Genomic DNA, 23,700 nt, shown 5'->3' on the forward strand with positions numbered 1-23,700 from the left:
AAACATAACAATCACCTTTTATGGGTGAAACTTCCTGCGATATATTAAACTCGCCAGGAAACAGTCGCAGGGTTTACTGCAAACGATAACTTTAATGCCTCCAAACCATTCGGTTATTTTGGAGGGATTATTAGGAACTGGGGTACAATTCACAATGCTTCCTGTATGCATGAAATTTTCGCTTTGTTGGCCCAGGTATTAGCCCCAAGCCTGGCTGGAGGACAGTCTAGGGGGCTGGAGGAATATGTCTGGGGAAAAGCCTTCTGCATTAGGTGACATGTAATTAAGAGACGATAGCTCACGCTGGGTGAATCTTTAGGCTGCGACAATCAAAGTCTCACAAAGAGTGAAGGGAATATGGGAGAGGCAGAGGCATCTGTTACACACTAGAAATTGCTACAAGGAATGTGCCCTTCTTTGTAGCTTCTTCCTTTCGTTTGAAATGCATTTAACAATCAAAGCTCATACTCTGAGGAAGGACACAGTCAAACAGTTTTGCTATTTTCAAAATAACGTTTCCCTCATTGTTCATAATGAGATTTGTCGGCTACTGATTGGAATGGGGAAACAATGCACCAGTACTCCTGGGTTCCGCTCCAGGCTTGGTGACTTGAGCAAGTCCCTTAACCTCTCTACACCTTAGTTCCACAAAGTGGATATAGGAAGAGGTGGGTAATGTATTTGATCGCTTCAGCGGAATGTAATTATTAGTTAATTGCAATTATTATAACCTTCTTTAACTGAAATATGTTACCTGCAATTGTTTTTTAAAATTATAAAGCCTGTCTGTTGCTACAGAGGATGGGGCTGCATGCACTGGTTTGTTATTGTAGGGTTGCTCATACACAGTGTTGCACTACTGGATGAAAGCTTATGAGTAAAGGGGCAAGCGCAGCAAAAAAAAACCTCTATAAATATTCAGACAAAATTTGCTTTGTTACCCCTTTTAAACTGAGGTCATTGTCTCAGCCATGGCTGAGAGCTCAATTCTATCTCCCACTTATTCCTATGGATTACATTACACCTGTCCACTTTTAATTCTCTACCCATAGCTCACAGCTCCCTATGTGCCCTTGTTGTTACCTCTCTGCCCTCAACAGCTCCAAGCTAATCCATCCCTACTGCAAGTTATTGCTAAGGTCAAATTTGACCCTTCCCAACTTAGTATGAAGCCATGTAAGCATATTGGACAAAATTCATTCCTGCCATCAATGGACGCCAATAGAGTTGCCAGAGGGCTGAATCTGGCTCATTATTGTAAGGCAGACCGTGCCCCTTTTGGAATGTTCCTACAGCTCTGCGTGAGCTACAGAAATCGAAGTGACAGCTCCTAGCACGGTGGAAAGGAACGTGCTGTCTCTTCACACAGAAATCCTGCTGAGAAACATTCGCTTGCCAAGTACGACAGTCACCATCAGAGGTCCTCAGAACTTCACAAACCACGAGGCTGAGGTAAAGAGAAGCAAGAGCAAACTGCTGCTGTCTATGTCGTTGCCATAAGTGCAGCTTGGTCTAGTTGGGTTCCTTAGCTGATGACGCTGGGACAGAGGATTTGGTCATAACTCTACCTAAGCTAGAGGGATGGCTGATGCTGAGGAGCAGTGAGCCTTTCACAGTTAGGCCACTCATTTGATTCCAGCCCAGGTCTGGGTGGGCATCGCCTGTTACCCTCTGACGGCCATCCAGTGGCCTGTCAGCAGCAGGTTAGGGTGCAGGTGCCCACGTCATGAAAGAGCCGCCTCTGCCATTGACCCCCACGTTGGCAGTCTCAGGAGAGAGGTTCAATGCACCATGGAAAGGGCATTCCCTTCCACACCTGTTGAGGTTGAGGTCAGAGGTCAAGAACACTGGCGGAGGGCAAGGCCACCCTGCTGCTTTACCTTTGTTTAGGATTAGCAGGGGCACTCAAGCTGTCATCTCGCACCATTCACTACTATTAAACGTACTCAACATAAAAAGAAGAAAGAAACATGCTTCAGACAAACGACAAGCGAAGAGACAGGATGGGCTGGAAGCATGGATCAGTTGGCCAGCTGGTTTGTGCTACATGCAGGTCTGCTCTTTGTGCAACTTAACTTCCCAGCTGCACTGCATGGACAGTGATACTGGGTGAAGCCAGTTTTCTTCCTTGCACTCAGAGGGAGGGATACACCTGCTGAAGCTTTGGCCCTTTATGTAAACTGCCACAGCTCCACTAACTTCAATTTGAAGCTGACTTGGTAATCTGGTCCACATAATTTTAGCCATACAAAAACTTTATGCTGTGAGAGCAGCAACTTTCCCATCTCCGTGGGATGGTCAGGGAATGGAGCAGTGCCATCAGTAACAGCTAATGCAGATGCTCCGTTTTACTGCAGGGAAGGTTAGTTCTGGCTGGTAATATGGACATGGGTAATGAAAGGTAAGACACTACACCAGGTGTCAAGCTAGGCCATGAGTTCTTGCGGGGCCTTAACTTGTGGCTTTTATTCTTAAGAGACAAGAGACTCTTGATATAAAAAGGTCAAAGAAGAAAATATTAGATCCCATATATTGCCTCATTCTATGCTGAAAAGTAACCAGTGTTTCCTGCAAAGGTTGTTCTGTGCACATCAACACATTCCTCCATTCCACCGCCTCTACACTAAGCCAAGAAGTACTATTAGCACCTTCCCTGGCAAACCTCAAAAGGGTCTGTGCAGTTCTGATAAAGGTCCAGAATTTTGGATACTCAGCAGACATACTTGTTACAAGAGTTGTATGTTTAAAAAAAGCAGTGTCTGTAGATAGATGTGTGTGCACGAGTGTAGTTGATACTGATAAAGAGGGCCAGGTCCTGGCATATAAGAATAGGGTCTATGGTACTGTTCAGAAGTTCAAAAAAGCTGTTGTTGCAAGATGGCCTCTTGGCTGGCCAGGTCTTCACACTATCCACGCCTCTGTCTGCAAAATTGAATTTAAGAGCTCATCAGAGCAGGTTCTCTTGAAAAATGTCCAGTGGTTCCTGCTTTCACTCAGTCCAGAAAATACAACCACCCTTGGAACACCCTTTCCTGTGCCATTGTAGTTCTTTTGCTTCTAGTTTTAATGTTAACCAGACTTGCCTAAACGTTAGAAAGAGCCAGGTTTTGGTTAGAGAGATGGAGAACGTTTGGGGTCCGATTTTATTTTCCTGGCACATGTCTGCCTGCCCCGCATGGGTATATTTAATTGTGGGCAACAGCAAACATTCTGGAAGGTTCTTTCAATTTCAGAGTTGTTGTTAAGCAGACAGCAGAATCTGGTGGCCTCTAGATTCTTTCCTCTTCTTGAGGGTCTTGCGAGCCAGCTATATCCATGTGCGTGTGGGATGGAACTCATGAACTTTGTTTAGTCATTGAGCCAACTGGATGCAATGTGTTTCAAATTATTTCTAAGTGCACTTCATGGTAGGAAAGGTTCAGTTTTCGAATCTCAGTTTATAAACTTTCCCCTTCTGGCAGCTGTAGAAACAGTGTCTTCTTGAGTTTCCACAATCTGTCAGGTCAGCCCTGGGTAGCTCTGTAAATCTAGAGTTGTTTGGAATTTTCTTCATCGAACATTTTTTTCAATGGAAAATAACTGTGAGCAAAATGAACATTTTCACAGAAACTTTTCATTCTGGTCAATATTTTCCATTTTTAAATTTAAAATAATCACAAAACTTTGGGGGTGGGGGTTCAGTGTTTGGGGCTCAGTCCTTTCCTTTTTTCCTTTTGCACCCTTTATTTTTCAGAAAAAAAAGGTGAGAAAGGAAAAATGGTAGTGAAAAGATGAAAAAAGTGGGGAAAAACCACTTTTCATTAAATCAAAGATCTGAAAAATCCTGAAAAGCAAGGTCCAAAGACATTTTTTTTGTTCAAAATTTGTCACTGAAAATACACCACATTTTTGACTCAGTGTATTTGAAACCCCTTTGGTTAAATCTGCCTGGATTCCCATGAGCATAATCTCCCTATCTCCATAGGTTGGTATTCCACTTCCTTTCTTGACGGCAACCAGAAAATTATCCAAACTTTTCCAACTTCAAAAAAAAAAGCCCTGCGCTTTGGATGAGCTCCTGGGTTGTTCTTATTCCATCAGAATCGCTTGACTCCAATTGGTAGGAGACATGCAGCAGGTGGTGCAGCACCGCACTGGTATCTTGTGAGAACTTATGTCACAGCTGTTGTACCCCAGTGCCCTGGAAGCTGATGACACCTGAATGTAGGTAGGTGAAACTGACAAACACAGATGTCTCCCAGAACCAGTTTAGAGCATCAGGTAGATATCATACAGTATCGCACCCCACAGAGGGCAGATACTCTTGCCTGCCTGCCTTGAAGGCTACCCATTGTTTCATTTGGTGAGGCAGCCTGTCAGGTAAATCTTTGCTGCTTTAGCAACGAATCTGCATAACCATGCTGCTTCCTGTTCCTTCCGGTCTGGACATGTCAGATGTAGAGATATATTTGCACTATAATTGTGGTTCCATGTGTTTTGTGATTCTGAGCCCACGAGATCTGGGGCAGAACCCACCTATCGCTGTAGAATTCTGCTTCAGAATCTCTGCTCTTGTTTCTTTTTGTTCTATTTCTAACCCTTGTAGTTGTGAAGAAAGGTGTTAACATGAACCAAATGTAAACTGATACAGTGCACGCCCCTGAGTCGGCAGTCAGCAGACAGCCTGAAACAACTGTTGTAAGAGAAGTGTTGACAAGCCACTTTCACCCACAGTGAATTGTTAACTCTTGAACCTAATGATGATAAATATATATATCAGCTATTTCAGAACTAGGAAGTTTAGCAGGCAAGATGTTTATCTTGCAATCCCAAACCACATCCCACAACAGCCTGGAGGCCAAAAATCCCAACAGGCCTTGTCCAAGCTGTCAAACCCTCCAGCTCCACCCTTTACTCATAAGCCTGGGGCAGAGGGGGCTCCCCCAAACAGCAGAGTCAGTTCCAAGCAGGAAGTGGGGAGGAACAGGTTTCCTCTGGACAATGCAAGGAGTGGAGCTCAGACAGCAAGGTCACGAGTTCTCGGCTCCACCCTGCAGCCCCCGTGTGGCAAAGGGAGCAGAGCCTGGGAGGAAGTCCCCTGCTCAGGATTTTTGGTCATAGAGCTCCTCCAACACCACCTGCCATTGGGGCCATTTGGAGGTGGGAAGTGGGGCGTAGAAGGAGTGGCAACTAAGTGATGTGCTCCAGCAATCCCCAGTGGGCAGAGGTCCTTGGGGGCCGTTACCAGCAGGCATGTTACTGGCTGCTCTCACCTGCCCCGAGATCTCTGGGGCTGAGCCCAGGCAGAGAATCAGAGCCAAAACCAGCACCCAACTCTGCTCTGCCCAGGAGACGCTGGACACAGCACAAAATCTGGCCTTCACTCTAGAACAAAGAGTGCATGGGAAAACGCAGGCGGACTAGAACTGAATGCGTGATGTGAGCCTGCCATGCAATCACCCACATGCTAGGAGAGGCTAGCGCGGGGGGCAGCACAACCCACATATCCATCCCTGAGAGAAACGAAGGAGCTAAGAGAAATGTGCAGACTCAGGGCTCTCCCTTCCCCCTTTCCCAGTCAAGCATGCCTGTTCTCCCAGCCAATCCCAAAGAACGCAATCGAGATGTTTCCTGGTGGTGAGCGAGCAATTTGGCTGTGGAATAGTCTCCCAAGGGAAGGGGTGGACAATTTGTTGCTTGAAGCATTTCAAACCGGAGGGGATGAAGCACCAGCGGAGAAGCCATAAGGCACAATATTGCACTGAGTCCTAGTAGCTGGACTGGAGGGGCTAGTAATTAGCAATGAGCCAAGAAAACTGGCTGGGGGGGGGGTGGGTGATGCTATGAAATCCCATCGGCTGGGTTTTGTTTTGCTAAGCTATGATTTACATCCAGGGCCCACCTGAGCTGAACTCCCAGTTTGGACAGAGGAGGATAGATAGATAGTACAGCTTTGGGCCACCGTTATAAAGGCTGTGATTCTCAAAGGAATATGGTTGCTCAGCCCCCAGCTCCTTTGAAATTCAGTGGCCTCCCCAACCCTTTGCACGTCTGCTCTGACAGCCAACAAGTGGCTATTATAGTGATGGCTTGTGGGCAGTGGAGACCTTTGTACCCAGCTCTTTGTACACAGGAGACCAAACAGCTTTGAGATACATAATTGTGGTAACTGCTGAGCTAGGCTGGGTTCTGTCATGGAAACTAGAGGTAGTTAAATCCCATGAACTTTCACAGCGTTAACCACTAACATCTCCTCCCACCCCCCACCCCCAAGCCTCCTCAGTGCCCATTTGAAGTCATGGAAGGAGAAGATGGGCAATCTAAGCCAGGGCCAATAATGTGTATTCATGGTCAACAGCTTCAAAGTTGACTAGTGATTGTGTGTGCTGGGAAATTCAGAGCCCATTAAGCTGTCTCGGGTTGGGGAACAAAACCAGAGGTACGCCAAATTACAGGTCACTTTGGAAAACCTTGGCCCAAAGTTACGCAGCTCAATACATGAGTGAGTGGATGAAATTCTTTGGCCTGTGTTATGCAGCAGGTCAGACTAGATGATCATAACAGTCCCATTAGGCCTTAGAATCTATGAAGCTAATCAGGGAGCTCCCAGGGAACCCGTCTCCCACCCCAGAGCTGAATGGAAGGCAACGCTTGTCCCAAAGAGATTATGCCGTGATGACAGCTAAATCAGAGCACTGCTGAGGTAGAGGAAGAGAGAACAGGCACTCACACTGCTCCTTCAACCCTTCCCTAGCTCGCTCGCCCAGCAATACAAGCCTGGTTTCTGGTCAGTGCTGTGTCGCACATGGATAACAGTAAAAAAAAAACCCAACACATTTGCATAAGCAGCAAACACTCTTGTGTCTGGAAACCATATACACAGCTCTGCAGTCAACGCTGTCTCCCCAGCCAGCTGTGAGAGACAGTGGAAAGCAAGTCCTGTCAGCTCATTCCTAGCCAGACAAACAGTGTCATTTGATTTCAGCCATGCCGTTTTGATAGGGATCAGCTCCAGGTCCAACTTTGACACCAAATCATTACATAGGATTTTGCTTGACATATACCTGGCTCTGAAAGAGCCAGGGTCCTCAGAGCTGTTCTAGCAAGCGGGGAGAGCAGGGGGGGAGGGGTCGTATTGCTGACAAGGCACCCCCCTTCTTTGACAACCTTCTTGGCACCCTGCAGATGGACGGGAAAGGAAGATGTCACAACCTGTACTTTGATAATTGGGATGCAAATAGCCAGTCAGCGCTTGTAAAATGTAGCAGGTTTGAAAGGTCAAAACGCGTGAAGGAATCGGTGTGTGCTACATAAAATCACCCAGCCATCTAAATGACAGGCGAGGAAAGATGCCAGCAGACTCCAGCAAAGTTCTTAACAACCTTAATGCTGGGCCAAATATGCCATATGTATATACAGAGTTGGCATTAAACAAAGAGACGTACTGTTATTAAAAACAAGGACTTCAAGTGATCTAAAATAAAAAGACTCCAGGCTATAGCCCCTGAATGCTCTGCAATGCTTGAGCTCAACAAAAAGAGCAATTTTCAGATCAGGCGATTCGACTCCAAACCATACTTCAAGTTTATTTTCCCATTTGGAGACAAGAGTTCAAATTTTGACTTGGGTTTATGTTATGTTATTAGGAGGCACCAGATGGCGCTGTTGCAAATGGTCTTCTGTTAAACTTCTGTTTAACTGTGTAAGAAGCAAGATCTTAGGAAAATGCTTATTGTTAGTTGTGGTGCGATTCATTTTTAGATGCTGAGCATAGCACCAGTAAAATCTGTTCTTTTTCTGATTAGGAGCAGTTCTTAGATGTAGCAACTGGTTATGGCATGTGTATTGTGTTGTGTATAACACAGTAACCCATAACCAGCAAATAGGGCAAACCACAACCACCCTACTACTCCAACAAATGTATCAGCTTCTAGATACTAGTGCCTTTCCCAATCTCTTGGTGCTTCCCCCTAACTAGTGGAAGATAAAGCAAACTCCATCAGTTGGATTCTAGTCTATTTGGATCAGCTCACAGGATTCGGACAAACTTTGCAAAGCAAATAGCAAATTTGTGAAAGGAAGCCAAAGAAAGAACATGAGACAACGGGGAACCAAAAAGGGAAGAAACAACACATGGAAAGGACCTGAAACCAGAGATGAGTGAAATGGGATAAAAGTCACATTAATTAAAAGTTTAAAGCAGCCCAAAAAGCTAGAGATTGGTTTCACTGTCAAAGCACTCATTAAACTGGAGGAAATGCCTCTGTCTAATGGGGTGTATACTTATGTGTTTATTAGAGCCGGCCAGACAATGTTTCCTCCTCCCCCAGTGCTGGAAGATTTCAATGAAAATGGGGGGAAATCATTTTCATTAGTGTTTTCAGGAGAAATTTTTGACCTTTTAAATCCAAAACACCAACCCTGAAATATTTTTGGCAGAAAACTGCCAAAACCTGAAACATTTTCATTCAAAAAAAAAAAAATTGGTTCTCAGGGTTTTCAAATGGAAAATGAGTATTTTCAAGGAAAGCAGACATTTTAAATAAAAAATGTTTTGTCAAACATCCAATTTCTGTTGGGAAAAAAAAAGTTTTGATGGAAAAGGTTTGAGCAGCCCTGCTGTTTATCAAGGGTCTTATATGCTCTCCCTTACCAGAGCATAGCCTCTGACATACACAAATGAATTGGGTCCCATTCAGCTGGGGAATGGCAGCACAGAGAGATTAAGTGATTTGTCCAGGGTCATGTAGGGAGGTCTGTGACAAAGCCAAAAATGTAACCCCATCTCCCGAGTCCAAGTCCTTTAATCACAAAGCCAGATTGGCTCTTTATGTGCTCCTGTGGCCATGTTTCGTTGGATATAACTGTGTCTAGACCGACCCTTTTGGTTTGTTCTCTCTCCCTGAATTGTCCTTATCCGTAATGCAACAATAACTAATTCAATTAGATGATCTGAACAGCAGCCAGTTTGATCTAATTTGGTTCCACTGGCTGCTTGCTGGTATGTTGCAAAATTGATAATCATACTTATTCTGAAGGCAATTAGTGTGTGTGGGAGGGGGGAGAGCAAATGATAGCTTTCCAGAGCATCCTCCACCTCTGGGACGAGGTGTCTAATTGGGAGCAAATACTGTACATCCAGAATCCGAGTAGGATTTGGTATTGGAGAAACCAGCCTGTGCTATGCAGATGTGTCAGGTATTTGTTGTCCTGCTTCTGTTTGGTGTCTGTTAAGAGTAATATGTAACCAGGGCACCAATGAAGGGGTAGTGGAGGGAGTACAGCCACCCTGGCCAAATATAGGGCAGGCAGAAACTTTGCAAGGTTCCCATGCACCGCTCTGCCAATGCACCTAACTCCTGATCAGCTCTTCCTGCTCAGGGTCCCTTGCATAGTTCAGCCCACGCACCGCAGCCTTGACATACAGTATCCCATGCTAGGCTGGATGGAGAAAGTTTGGGGACCTTGTGCTCTGTGGCTATACCGCGGTTGGATGTCACCTTATGGATGAAGCATTAAACTCAGGGCCATGGGACTTTTTGCAAGAACCGTGCAGTCAGCTCTGACATAGTGGCTTAATTGCAACTCTCAGATTTTTGCCTCCTGAAAATCCCCCGCAGTTTGTTCACTTCCTGGCCTAAACGGCTGTGCAAAGGCACTCTGCACTGTTAGCTGCCACCCTATGCCCTGGAGGTGGCTGCGTGTCAGTGAAGGATGCAGAGATCTCTCTGCTTGGGTGAAGTGCTTCCGAGCTTTGAGGGCTGACTGACCCTGGAGAATTCTAAGTTAATATCATTTCATAGGACAGGCATCCTAGCCTCTCAGTACCTGGCTCCAGTTTGTAGCATGGTGGAAATGGAATGCAACTAACGTACATGCACGGCCTGTTGGATGCCTGGGTTCGACATGGCCTCTCGGACAATTTGGGCTTTTGTGTTTATAGCTAAGTAAATCCCCGGCTCTGTTTTAAATATCTCTGGACTTGTGTGGGAAGGGTGCGTCAATAAACGTACACATAAACCGTAGGCAGTAGCTGAAAAGTTTACAGAGCTCTATTGGGTATCTTGACACTGCCATAGTGAGTTACAGAAGCTGGAGAGCTGGCCCAGGGTTCACAAAGAGCTCAGGTTGCAGGAGCATTTCCTGTCAACACCATCGGTCAATATGGAGGAAACCACTGCACAACCTCCCCCCCCGACACACACACCAGCCCCAAATAGCAAGAAGGGTTAGAGTTTCATGGTGGGCTGAGACTGGGAGCTCCCGGCCGCACTCTGCAGGCAGCTTCCGCCTCTGGCAAACCTCCTGCGGCAGACCCGTGTTGGACTGAGTCGGCTGCTGGTGCCCTTGATTGGGTCTGCCTGGGGCAGGGAGGTGACTAAAGACCGGTGAGAGGAAGGGGCAGACTGGAGGTCTCCATGAGACACCCATAGACCAACTGCCCAGCCAGGCTAACAACTACAGAGCTGCTTTATGGCAGAGCTTGCAATGGGGAGCGGGTACAGGGAGCAGATATGGGAGGCCTGGGGTCACAGACTGGCTGGACAGAGGGGCCAGAGGGACAGCACTGGACATCCGATATGTGCACCAGATTCTATCAGACCTGGTGGCGTCTCTTGGCGGACACCAAGCATGACACGACCACCCACTTTTGTTCAGCTCAGTTTAGCTTTTGCAAGCGGCCTGCACCCGAGGTGCGGTGCTGGTGCAAAAACACATGATGTTTGGAGAATGCCAGGCTTGTGGTTGTGGAGCTGGATTGATTTTAGGTCAGGCCTAAAATAATCGTTTCTCCCAAGAAAAGTCAGCAAGCAGGGGAGCCAAAGAACACCTCGAAAATTCATTTCTCCCTTGACTAGCACTTGGGATGGGCCTGGACATTCAGTGGCATTGTTAAAGGGTGAAACACGGGGATCTTACTCCTGCTCCACGAGGGAAGCTCAGCACAGGGTGCCATTCCTACCGCCACCTCTGCCGTGTCTGGCCACTGCGCTCCAAGGAGACTTTAAAATGACACAATCAATAGCCAGCCACCATGTTTGCCTTCCCCAGCTCACAGGGAACTGTCTGGCTGCTTTTACAAGCTGCCCTGTTTACAGGAACAGAAAGCCAGAGCTAGCTGCCTGCAGCTTTTCTTTCCTCCCCCCCACCTCTCCCTCACACGATGCACAAGGCCCACCTGAGACCTAACATTTGTCTGTTTGGAGAATAGATGAGTATTTATTAGAATTAAACAGCTGGGAGCTAGATGATATTTAGACGCGTATTAGGAAGAGTGGATGGGAGGGAGATAATTCCTGGGGTGTTTTAGAAAACCAGGCAGAGCTCAGGTACTGAGGGGATTTCTCAAGTCTCCTGTGAGAGGCTGATACAGTTAATTTCCTGCCGGTGCTGCCGGCTGTGCCACACTGATATTGCAGTGTTATTTAGAATAGAAAGGTCAGGCCGGAGATTGAATAATCATTGACAAGAAATCCATAGGGGATGAGTTCCAGGCAGTGACTCAAAGCAAGGCCGATGTTTTTATCCTGGACACCTGGATCTGGTTTGTTGGGGTCGTTTATTTGGTTAATTTATTTTCCCTTCTCTACTGAGGTCTTTGAATGGGACTTAAAAACCACCAACTGCTTGTCTCTAGGGTGGGGGAGTCAGGAGGCAATCCAGGGGAACCTCAGTCTCCCTCTTATGAACAGGATCATGGGCTTATCCCAGAATTCCATCTTAGAATCGGGATCATTTATCAATTGATAGATTCTAAGGCCAGAATGGTCCATGATGCAGGACTTGTGTCTAAACCATCCAAGAGAGATGACTATCCAGCCTCTTCTTGAAAACCTCCAGCGAAGGAGCTTCCACAACCTCCCGAGGCAGTCTGTTCCATTGTCCTACTGTTCTTACAGTTAGCAAGTTTTTCCTGAGATTTAATCTAAATCTGCTGTGTACCAATATTCATAGAATATCAGAGTTGGAAGGGACCTCAGGAGATCATCTAGTCCAACCCCCTGCTCAAAGCAGGACCAATCCCCAATTTTTTTTGCCCCAGATCCCTAAATTGCCCCCTCAAGGATTGAACTCACAACCCTGGGCCAATGCTCAAACCACTGAGCTATCCCTCCTGAACCCGCTGCCTCTTGTCCTGCCCTCCGTGGCAAGAGAGTACAATTTTTCTCCATCTTTTTTATGGCAGCCTTTCAAGTATTTGAAGACCATTGTCATGTCCCCCACTAAATCTCCTCTTTTGCAAACTAAATATACCTGGTTCTTTCAGCCTTTGCTCATATGGCTTGCGTTTCATCCCTTTGATCATCTTTGTCACTCACCTCTGGGTCCTTCCAGTTTCTCTACATCCTTTCTATACAGCAGTGACCAAAATTGGACGCAGTACTCCAGCTGAGGCCTAACCAGCACTGGGTAGACCAGTACTGTCACTTCCTGTGCCTCTGTTGCTTTTTTGCATTTGCTTTTTTTACAACAGCATCGCATTGCTGACTCATATTGAGGTTGTGATCCACCACAACTCTCAGCAGCGCTGCTGCCAAGCCAGTTATCCCCCATTCTGTATTTGTGCATTTGGTTTTTCTTCCCTAAGTGTAGCACCTTGCTATGGCTACACTATGGCTAGGGATACAGGCCCTGATTCTCCCCTACCACACACTGAAATCACTTTAATCTCTGTGTAGAAAGTGCTACCCCGTTCAGGATGGTAATGTCACACCCACTTGACACTAGTTCCCATGATGGTGCAGGCCAACAAGGAATCAGGTTCAGTCTTCCAGGTTATGTCTACCTTGGGCATGAAGAAAACAAAGCATAAGTATGAATCTCAGGCACTGCACACAGCTCTCCCACCACCCAGAAGCACCATAGGGGATTTTGAAGAGGATCCAAAGTCTACATTACCAACTCACCAAACACCCGTGGGCCCCACTTTATGTCATGTTTTTAATACCAACTAAGCATGAACTGCCATGATATTGTTCTAGGCTTTCCTTCTGTCTGGAGGGAGGAACAGTAAAGGTTTTGGGGGTTTTGTTCGTTAGCCAAAAGAAACGACTGTCGACCTCCTTTGTTCTCACTGTGCACCTGCAATAGGCTGTGTTATGACAGTGTCACTAGATGGCAGTGTTGCATAGTCTTACGAGTGCTTAGCGTACAAGCAATGTTCGGTCTGTTAATGCTGGGTTGTTGTTAGCTTGGAAGTAGTTTAATTTTTGGGTGGAGAGCTGTTGCAAACAGCAAGAGAGGTCACTCTCTGCCTCACTCTCCCCAACTAGAGGCAATTCTGAGGGTAGAGTTGCTCTCTGGGAACTGGGCATTGGGGTGTGAGCTGATATTCCTGGAAGAGGCTATAATAATCCTGGAAGAGTCGATGTGCTGTTTGACCATCTCTGTTCTGAGTCTGGGATATATAGTTGAAATAAAATGAGTTGCACTGAGAATATGCCCTTGGCATCGTGATTTTTTACTCCAACAACAAGCTGACCTACAGGGCCCCAACATGCCAGCCTTCAGCAGCAGGGTGACAGCTGGATTTTAGAATTGTGCACGGCTCATTTAGTTGTGTCTTCGGCACTGTATCTGTGTTGGTCCAGGGGCATTCTGGACTTCAATTATAATTCCTATTGACTTCTGTAGTAGTTGGATCAGGCCCTTGTAATTGAAAATGTTTGATGTTTCTCAGCAGTTGTCCTAGTTTTCAGCCTTTTATCTCACAATGTTAAATTTCAGTTAGAGCATGAAGGCCCAGTGAAAACCCTGCATCTCTCTTTTGTGAATCAACTCTGTTCCTCAACATAAGAATATGTTAAAGAACTGGACTTTTAAAACCAGAGACAGGGCCTACCAAAAATCTCTTTGAATTTAAGGTTCCAAATCTCCAGTTCCAAAAAAACTTCAGCAGTTTTGGTTTGGGCTGAAAGTCAAACCAGGAAGGGGCCTGTGTTTTGATTTTACTGCATTTCAAACCAAAAACTTACAAGTGCAGCCATTCTCATGAGACTTCTACCGTGCTTGCAATATTTCAGCCAAACCTGGTGAGAACTGGTACAATCGCATCCAACTTAACACTCAACCATGGCCCTGATTTGACTAGGCAAGCAAACCCAGAACTTCAGCCCAAATCTATTCCAGATCCAAATACAATCTGTCCCCTTTCTGCTCTCTCTGAGTGCACCCCCTCAACTGTCAAGCCACATGCCTTTACCTCTCCTGGGAGTCTGTGACCAGTGGGAAAAAGGTGACCAGACAGCAGTGCTTAAACCAAAGTATTGTTTAATCTGTTAAGGACTAAAGGACTAAACAGGATTTTAAAATAACAGTCTAGATGCAACGCTATCTTACCTAGAGGATTCCCCTGATGGACGCGTAGGTAGGTCTAACTTCTTCAGATATCCCAGCAGGTGTGTCTGTGTGTCAGACTGAACAGTGTCTCAGCAACAGTTGCCGCCTCCCCCCTAGGGAGAGAGTCACTTTATCCAGTCAGGGTTTGCTCAGTTCCTGGGCTTTTTGGCCCTGCTATTCCAAAACCAGTTTGGTGAGCTCCATGGGTGGGCAAGCCAGCCTCCTGAGGACCAAGGGCTCTCCCATTTGTCCTGTAACAACCCCTGCATGTGTGCTAGTGGGTGATCTACCTAGAGTAATTGTTTTTGCCTGCTATTTGTTTCCTCACAGCCCCCCTCTTGAGTTAGCCCCAGTACAATCAGACAACAAACATCCCTACAACCTGGTCACCGTGCAGTAGTAATAAATTATTACATGGGCGCTCCATGGCTGTCACTCCATCACCTTAAAACCCTCTTTGATTTAAACAGAGGGAGCCAAAGTAGAGGGGAAAAGTGTAATGCTATTGGGAGTCACCAGAGGTCACTAGAAGTAGTTTAATAAATTCTGTTTATCTGAATATTCAGGCGTTAGCACTTGAGGTAAATACTTATTGTGAGCTGTTGTACATTTCTTTATAGATGCTGGGTGTCAAAGTGATATAGATGAAGGGACATGTGCTCCTAAATCACTTTGCCATGTGTGAAAAGCCCACCCACTGAGCTTATCATCAGGAATGGTTTCTCTGCCTGAATCTCTCTGATTAGGAATAACTCTTAGGTGTTGCTGCTGCCTACATGTTACACACAAGCAAACAAACCATTACATGGTGCCAATGCCCTGGTGCTGGAAGCCACTCAAGCAAAGGGCAAACCGATCAGGATTATGGCATTTGCATGAGTCCAAAGGACAGAGAAAGTACGAACTTTCTTGAGGAGTGGAAGAAGCAAAAGCAGCTTGTGATGCTTGTTTTCAAGGGCACCCAGAAATCCAAAGATGAGGAGGAAACATGCTGTTGTCTGCTTAGCTGTGTTGGAGAGAAAGGCAGAGCCCTCATAATACGTGAATGTATGTAACAATACCCATTGGATAATCTGGATGCTGACCATGCCATGTGACATGGGTGTAACACTTGGGAACCTTGATCCATAACATACCACAGGAGTACAGGAGCCAGAAAATCAAGAGCAGTCTCTCAGCGGCATTCTTGTGTTTCCGTCTCTACAAGATGGTGTCAGTAGACAACTCAGTACGGGACGGTGCACTAGCTCAGGTCATTCTTAAATAGTGTCACTGACATCAGAGATAACCCAACCAATCAGCCATCTTCCTCTGCAGTTAATTTGCATGCTCACTTCTACGGCTCGCACTGCGGGAGTGGAGATGCTCCTAGTTCAGGGGTTCTCGCAACAAATTTGTTGGTGGCCTCAGAGCGCAGCCACCTACTCTTGCTGGTGGCCACCCTGACACTTTTTCCTAAAATACTTAATTAACTTTAGGAAAAACAAATAAATATACGCATATCCATGTCCAAATCATTGTCATTGATTTAATAGGGATTTTTTTGTTGGGTTTTTTTTGCAAACTCAAAATTAAAAATAATATACAGTTGTCTCTATTCTTGACTGGACCTGAACAGAAAAACAAGCTGCTTTACATGTTTTGCTTCTTTGGGTTTATTTTTTTAAAGATTTGCTAGCTAGCAAATCTGCTACTGTGAAAAGTTGATATCTGTATATTTGTTAATATCACTTTTCACAGCAGATTTACTCAGCCTCAGCAAGCTGGGGGACAAATTAAGCCCTAGTTGGGGAGGCGGGTAGGGAGGCAGAGAGAGCCAGCGGCGTTGGGCGGGTGAGCCGGGGGCTGGAGCCCGAAGCCCTGTGGCTTGGGGATGGAGTCCGCCACCACATGGCCAGAGCCTGCCACCCACCACCCCAGAACTGAAGCCCAAAGCCCAAGCCCCACCGCCCCCTGAAAGGGGGGAACTCCCACCAGTTGCCTGCTCCTACAGTGTCTGTGGCTCCAGAAGGGGGCAGGGCTCCGCCCCTGCTGGTGGCCCTGGGGGAGGGGCGGCTGCTTTGTGCCCCACCCATCAGCACCCAGGAGGCTGTGACCACATTTGAGAAATGCTAATTCATCTTCCCCTCCCAGCTCAGTACCCAATTCTCCTGATGGCTGCTCCCTCCATAACCCCACAGGTTACTTATCCCACTGTGCTCCTCCCACCCTCATGTTCCCCTCACATTAACCCCATCTACCCACCCACAAACCTGGTCCCTCCACACCCTCTCTGTGGACTGCATTTGCAGTATTGTGTTTGCTTACAAGTGGGATGGAATGGGTAGGTTTGTGGAGGGTGGATGTGCCTGAGCGGATGATGGGAAAGGTCAGGAAGACACAAGACAATTTTAATTAGCCTGTGGAACTCATTTCCACAAGGTATCACTGAGGCCAAGAACTTAACAGGATTCCAAAAAGGACTGGTCAATTTTTATGGATTAAAAAGAACATCTGGAATTAAAACAGCAAATACTAAAAACTAAACAAAAGTTTCAAAAGGGATATAAGCCCTCACTTTTAGGGCCAACCTCTAACTATTGGAGTTAGTAGGAGACTTTATCTGGGTCCAGGTTATCCCTTTACAGAGTTTCTTTCTCAGGAACAACTGGTGTTGGCCACTGCTGGAGATAGGATGCGGACTTTGTGTCTGGTGTGCAATGTAGCTTTTTGTGTTTGGAATAACTCTGAGATTATTAGTAGATGAATTACTGCCCTTCTGCACTTCTGAAAGACAGCATGTCCTAACTAGGCAAGGCGAATTATGGAGAGTTTAATTCCAAATGAGGATCATTTTTGACATTTTTCAGTGTCGTGGTCTAAAAGTCTCTTGCCTTCCCTTGAACTAGCATTCAGACATTCAAATCCACTTGCAAAGTAAATTTTGTATTAACGAGCAGAGAATCAATTTTAAGTAACCATTAAAGTAATGCAATTTCAAGCTTTAGGCAGTGGGTTTGCTACATTCGTGAAAATAAATCTATGTTAGGGAAGTCGAGGGAACGGACCCAGCGGTCCTTGAAGCACAAACTATTTTAATTTCTTAATTTCTTCCATATTATGAGGTGACGGTGATCTCCAAACACAGAGCCAAAACTTCTCTGCCTTTTATTGGAAAATCTGCAGTTTTGAAACTCTGGGGATTTGTCCTTAATGATACATATACTTAACGGGATTTCTCATTTTCCTTACTTTGCAGCATTAGTACAAGCTTCTAAGAGGGGATTATCCCAGGCAAAAAAATCTTTGTTACCCTGCAATTAAGATTGAAAGTATCTGTCATTTCAACCTTTAGAGAACCTTGGAGTTTTTTCCCAAGACAGAAGTTTTAGGAAGCCTACAAATTCAAATCTAGAGTTTCAAATTTCTTTACAAAAGCACAGTAAAGTCACCCAAATAACCTTAACTCTGCCCTCAGCACTTCCCTTGAGAAAAGCGCATTGATCACGTGAACCACCCAGCACTGGTTTTCACAAAAGGTTTCAAACATATTTGTTTCTGATGTCAAGCGGATATTTTGTCCCCTCATTAAGTGCTCCTCTTTTCATTGCAAGTGCTGCAGCTTCAGAAAGGCAGCAACATTCAAACTGGTGCCCATTTTTAGCAGTGAGGGTAATTAACCATTGGAACAAATGATTGAAGGGTGTGAAACTTTTCATCGCTTGGAGTCTTTAAAGCTAGATTCGATATTTTTCTACAAGAGGCACAGTAGCCCAAACAGACCTTATGGTCTTGATGCTGGAACCACTGGGGGAAATTGTATTGCCCGGGTTCTGCAGAAGATCAGACTAGATGATCTCTATGGTCCCTTCTGGCCTTGGAATCTATTAACCACGATGTCAATTGTGGCACTTCTATAGGTGGCTACTGTACCTCATTGTCTAATGAAGTTTTTACTTGGCACCACACAACTTCTGTGAGCAGTGAGAGATGGTTCCCTGTCTGCTATTTAAAGTATGTCTTTGACCAGGTATGTCTAAAAAGAAGGCAAGAATCTGTACAAGCAGTGTACAATTAAGAGGGCAAATCGACGGAACTACACTGGTTTACAGCAGCCCACAGCTGGCCCGAGGTATTCTACTTTTTGTGGTCACTGAGGAGAGCGGCCTGTGATAAGGACAGGTAACTTTGTTTCAGAATTTCTGGTTGGTCTTATGGTGGTGCAGCAGGGGCAGAGTTAAGGTTGTTTGAGTGGCCTTCAGTATATGTTTACATACTTCTGAGTATTTGTGGGCATCTTTGAAGTATATTTTATTATTTTATTTTGTGAAGTGGAGCCTTACCTTTGAACTTCCAGATTGTCTTAACATTTGCATCTTTCTGAGGATTCTGGAAAGACGGTTTGGGGCTGAAGTGAGCGATTCTTTTGAACTTCTAATGAAGGTTTTTGCCTTACTTTTTTTTTAAATCCACTCAAACATTTGGAAGCATCCTTATGTTGTCTCCCTACAGAGCGCCAGAGGTTTTCAGGCTTCCTCCCATCCCAGATCCCTGCTGTGAAGAGCTTAATACAAGGGTAACAAAAAATAGATAGGAAAGCAGGAAGGGCAGGAAAAAAAACTGCAATCAGAGCACATGGTGGAGAAGGAGAATAGCAGGAAGCCCAGAGCGTTAAGTAGATTAAACATGGGCACAATCTGATGGATGCCAGTAATCAGAACAATGTTTTTCTTCTATACATAAACAACAGTAAAATGCCTACACAATGCTACAGATCAGAATGCCCGGGGTTTCACACTCACTTTGTCCAGGAGTCACTGGCTGCACATGGTGGCAATCTGTGGCAAATCAGGCCCCAAATGGCAGGAAGGAAGGCCATCTGGGGGGTTTGTTTACTCATTTGCCCCTCCCCCCCGCCCCATGTTGTTTTTCAGCGACACGACAGAACTGATGTTTATAGGTATCATTACATGTGAAAAATCTGTTCCAGGGCCGAGCGGCACTGCTGGGAATGTGCAGCAGATTGCAGTTTAATGAGCTGATTAAAATATGTTTAAAGATACACTAACAAAAACCCACCCTCAGCTTTCAGCCCTACAATTCAGCCCATGGCCACCGGAGGTGCTGGTGCCAGGGGCCTATGCCTTGTAACTCTCGCTTCAGGGACTTGTTAGTGGCTACCAACGTGGCAGGCCTTCAAGGCAGCATTAGCCTGAGCAGGCTCATGTAAGGAGCAAAAAAATCCACACAAGGGAACCCTCCCAAAAGGGTGGTTTCCGCCAAGTCACCTGCAAAACAGACCCCTTGTGGCCACCCAGGAGCCTGGCAGCCTGAGAGCAGAGTCAGGGAACAAGCATTCTAATTCCAGCTGTCGCAGAAATTCGCTATGCGGTTTTGGACAAGTCACTCATTTGTTTTGGTGCTGTAGTGCCTGGAGGCCGCACTCTGGGTTCAGGTGCTCGATGTGCTAGGCACTATACATCCCTGTAATGAAAAGATGGCCTCTGACCCTATCTAAATAAGAGATGAGAGGAGTCAGGTAGAAACAACTGCTGGAGGTGGCCACAAGGTAACAGTGAGATGGCTGCAACTGGACATAATGAGCAGTGATTACACCCCACGGTGGGGAGGGCTTTCTGGGCCTCAGTTTCCTCATCTGTTGATGCAAGATCATGAATGCTTCCTAACCTCTTATGGACAGGGTTGGTCAGGCTTCCATTCATGAACCCTTAGGCAAGAATATCTGAGCCCCTCAGATGCAATTGCAACATATTATTCCTGCTGGTTGCTTGTTATTTTTATCTTGGATTGTAAGTCAGGCCTGAAGCCAGAACCTGCCTCTTCCCTACAACTGCCCCATCCCCTCCCAATCCTCCAGATACTTTCGGGAAACTCTAAAGTCACATCTGAATTCTAAGGGGATAAATGCAGCTTTGTACCTTGACTGCGTGATTAAGGCCCTTGACTACACCCTGAAGGGCAGGTGTTCATGTCTTCCTTGATCTGCCACTGAAAAGCCACTTCCAGGTGACCAAGGTGCAAAATGGGTGCCCAATCCCTTGGATTATGGTTGTCAAAAGCACTTGACTGTGACTGTGCCCACTCCCTTGCGTGCCATTTGCCGTAAAACTGGCATGCCTGAAAAAATGGTTACTAACCTTCAGTAACTACTGTGCTTTGAGATGTGTGTTCACATCCATTCCAATGAAGGTGTGTGCTCGCTCTGAGCACCGCCGCCAGAAAGATTTTTCCCCTCAGTGGTATCCACTGCATTGGCTCTGGTGCCCCCTGGAGTTGCACTCTCATAGAGCCAGTATAAAGGGCCCTGCAAGCACTCAAAGAAGAACAGGTTCGGGGGATTTTGACACCCCGAGCTGGGGTTTTTCCAGTGGAGAATGGCATTGGAGAATAGAGGGGTTGAAAGCTCCGAGGTATTCATTCATTCATTCCTTTCCCATCAGAGGATGGGATTTTTGTACTTGGCAAACAATGTTCTTGCACCAGTAGCAAATGTCAAATGCTTTTTGTGAGCCAGGGAATGGTGAGCACTTGGAATGAGTCAGCGGAAAGGGCAGGGGCTCCGTTTAAAGGCTAAGCCGGCTCATAACAAATGTCAGCACTTGACTAGGGGGAGAAGGGCCCGGCCACTGGGAGAACCGTGTTCACACACAGCAACAGAATCACAAAGCCCTATGACCTGCACCGGGGCTGGCTGCTTCTTGGAGCCTGCAGGAGTTTTCCAGATGCAAATCTAGCTTTGAAATGGACCTTGCAGTGCTAGCAGGAAATGCCCTTTGCTCACAGGTTGCAGCAGGGTCCCTTGCAGTGGGATAGCAGGGACATGCAATTGGCAGAGAGGACTGTACTACCGGAGGTGTGTGGGACTAGGTGGGCTGAAGGGCCTATACAGCAGACGAATCATTTAAACAATGACATGAGAAAGTCACTGTCATGGCAGCTCCCATGCAAAGATCTCCAAGTACTTTGCAGGCATCAACCTCCCTAGGTGGTCGAGGCTGTAGTGGTGGTATGTCCATTAATGCCAGCTGAGGAGCTACCAGGACACCCAGTGAAGAAACCAGTTGAACCTTTAGGGACTCACCTGATTTGGTTCAAAGTATTTGGAGAGGTCACTTGGGCAATCTCTTCCTTGTGGCTTCAGCTTCTTCCTGGCATGCTCAAACTTTCTTTAAGCTTGTCACATCTCCGGTAGCACTGGCATTCGTGCCACCTAGTATGCTGGGTGGTGGGGCGAGGGGGTTGGAGAATGAGGTTTTCAAAGCTGCTGAAGGCATCTAGACACCAGTTCCCTTAGGCGGCGTTGAACAGCCTGAATAACCAAAGCCAGATGCAAATGCCAGACTCAGAAGTCATGTCTACACTGGATATGGAGGGGAACTTTCCATCACAGGTCACCATCCTTGCTCTAGTGCTGACTAAGCTAGCACTAAAAACAGCAACACTGCCATGGCTGCATGGCACTGGGAAGGACCAGCCACTTTGAGAGTGTCCCTAAGGTTTCAGCTGAGCTTGTACAAAGGGCATCTGGCCCCTCTGGCTGCTCAAAGCATCCCATCTACATGGCTCTTTGGAAAGGACTCCTTCAACTCCAGTGTAGACATACCCTTAGGTGAACAAAGGTTGTAGCATAAAGCAGTGGAAAGTCAAGCCAGCTGAAAAATTAAATGAAAAAAAATCCCTGAAAAATGTTGTCTTGCAGGGATCGAAACTGATTTAATCTGATATTTTTTTAATTAAAAGACACAAGGTGGGGAGGTAATATCTTCCATTGGACCAACGTCTGTTGGGGAGAGAGACGAGCCTTCAAGCTCCTCAGAGCTCTTCTTCTGGCCCAGCCCTGAAGAAGAGCTCGGAAGAGGGCAAAAACTTGTCTCATTCACCAGCAGACGTTGGTCCCCTAAACAGTATTACCTCACGCACCTTGTGTGTCTCTAACATATCCTGGGACCCGCAGGGCTCCAACGACTCCACAAACAACACTGGAAGTGAGCCACTTTATTTTAATCAAAAATGTTCCTGAAAGACTTTGTTGCAGCATTTTGACTAGCAAAAAGCAGCCCCCCGCCTCCAAACGTGGGGTCGGGGAGCAAACCATTTCTAGTGATTCTGAAAAATGTTTACAATAAAAAAGGCGACTACAAAAATGTCACAGAAACATGTTACTGAAGTTGATGGCTTTTCACTGAAAAACAAATTTTGTCCAAAGGCCTTTTTTTTTTTTTTTTTTACAGAAATAATACCAAAAAATACACCTTTTGACCAGCTCGGGTGGAAAGGACTTTAGCCCAGACATGCAATATGGGGTCAGCTTTGCCCTCCTGCCCCATTGTCACATGGTATTAAGCCGATGGGGTCAAAGTGAGTCTGGCACATTGGCTAGTGCACAAGGACTATGTCTCCCTTGCTCAGGGCTCTGGCCTAACAGAGGTCCTTGCACTCCGGCTCCGCAGGGGCCTCTGTGCAAAGGCAGAGCAGCGGTGCTCCGCCTGTCTCTTTCCGCAGCTAAGAACGAGTCAGGCTAGGGGACCAACCATGGCCCACTCTTTAAGGCTTAACTCTGAGGCTGTCCCCCAGGAGGGGCTGTGCCTAGACGGGCATGTCTACACTGCAAGTGGAGGTGTGATTGCAGCTCATGTAGCCATGCCTCAGCTAACTTCAAGCTAGCTAGTTTGGGCATCAGTAGCAGTGAAGCTGCAGGATACAGCCTGTATACAGTTCAAGCCAGGATACAACCAGGCTCCCCTGCCGCCGTACACGCAGGTGCCTAGCCTGTGCTGCTGTGGCTTCACGGTATGTGAGGTAGCCAGATCAACGCTAGCTGGGGTATGTCTACAATCACTCCTTCAGGTGCAGCGTAGAGCAACTTCAGGTGCTCCTTCCAGGGTTGAGTTGCTCACTTCCCAAGTCAGGGCTCACTTCCCGATTCATGAGGCTCTTGTAGGTTGTCTGGACTGTTGATAACGCCCAGAGTGAAACTCAGAGTCAGTTGTTTCCCAAACATTTGACACGCTTTCCTTGGAAAGGGAGCACCACTTGTGGAGAAATACGGAGGCCAGAAGTCCATGTGTGTGTGTGTGTGGGGGGGGAACATCATAGCTAAGGCTTGTTGGGAAGCACTCCACGCCAAGCCCCAAAAGCGTGATTCACCATTACCCTCTACCATGCATCAGTAAGGGGATGCCACTGAGCTAAAGCAAGCGTAGGCTGAACGCCAGGCAGTGCTGCCTAATGGTGGCAGAGCCCCATTAGTTTCCCAAGAGACATGGTGAAAGCTCCATCTCTGGGGTCATGTGAAACCAGGCTGCAAAAACCTGGGAGACGACATGGGAGGGAAGTCTCCAGCAGTGGCCGGGGTGGGGAAGATGAAGTAGATGCGCTAAT

The sequence above is a fragment of the Eretmochelys imbricata genome, chromosome 8 (assembly GCF_965152235.1).
Source record: "Eretmochelys imbricata isolate rEreImb1 chromosome 8, rEreImb1.hap1, whole genome shotgun sequence".
In the NCBI taxonomy this organism is placed as follows: Eukaryota; Metazoa; Chordata; order Testudines; family Cheloniidae; genus Eretmochelys; species Eretmochelys imbricata.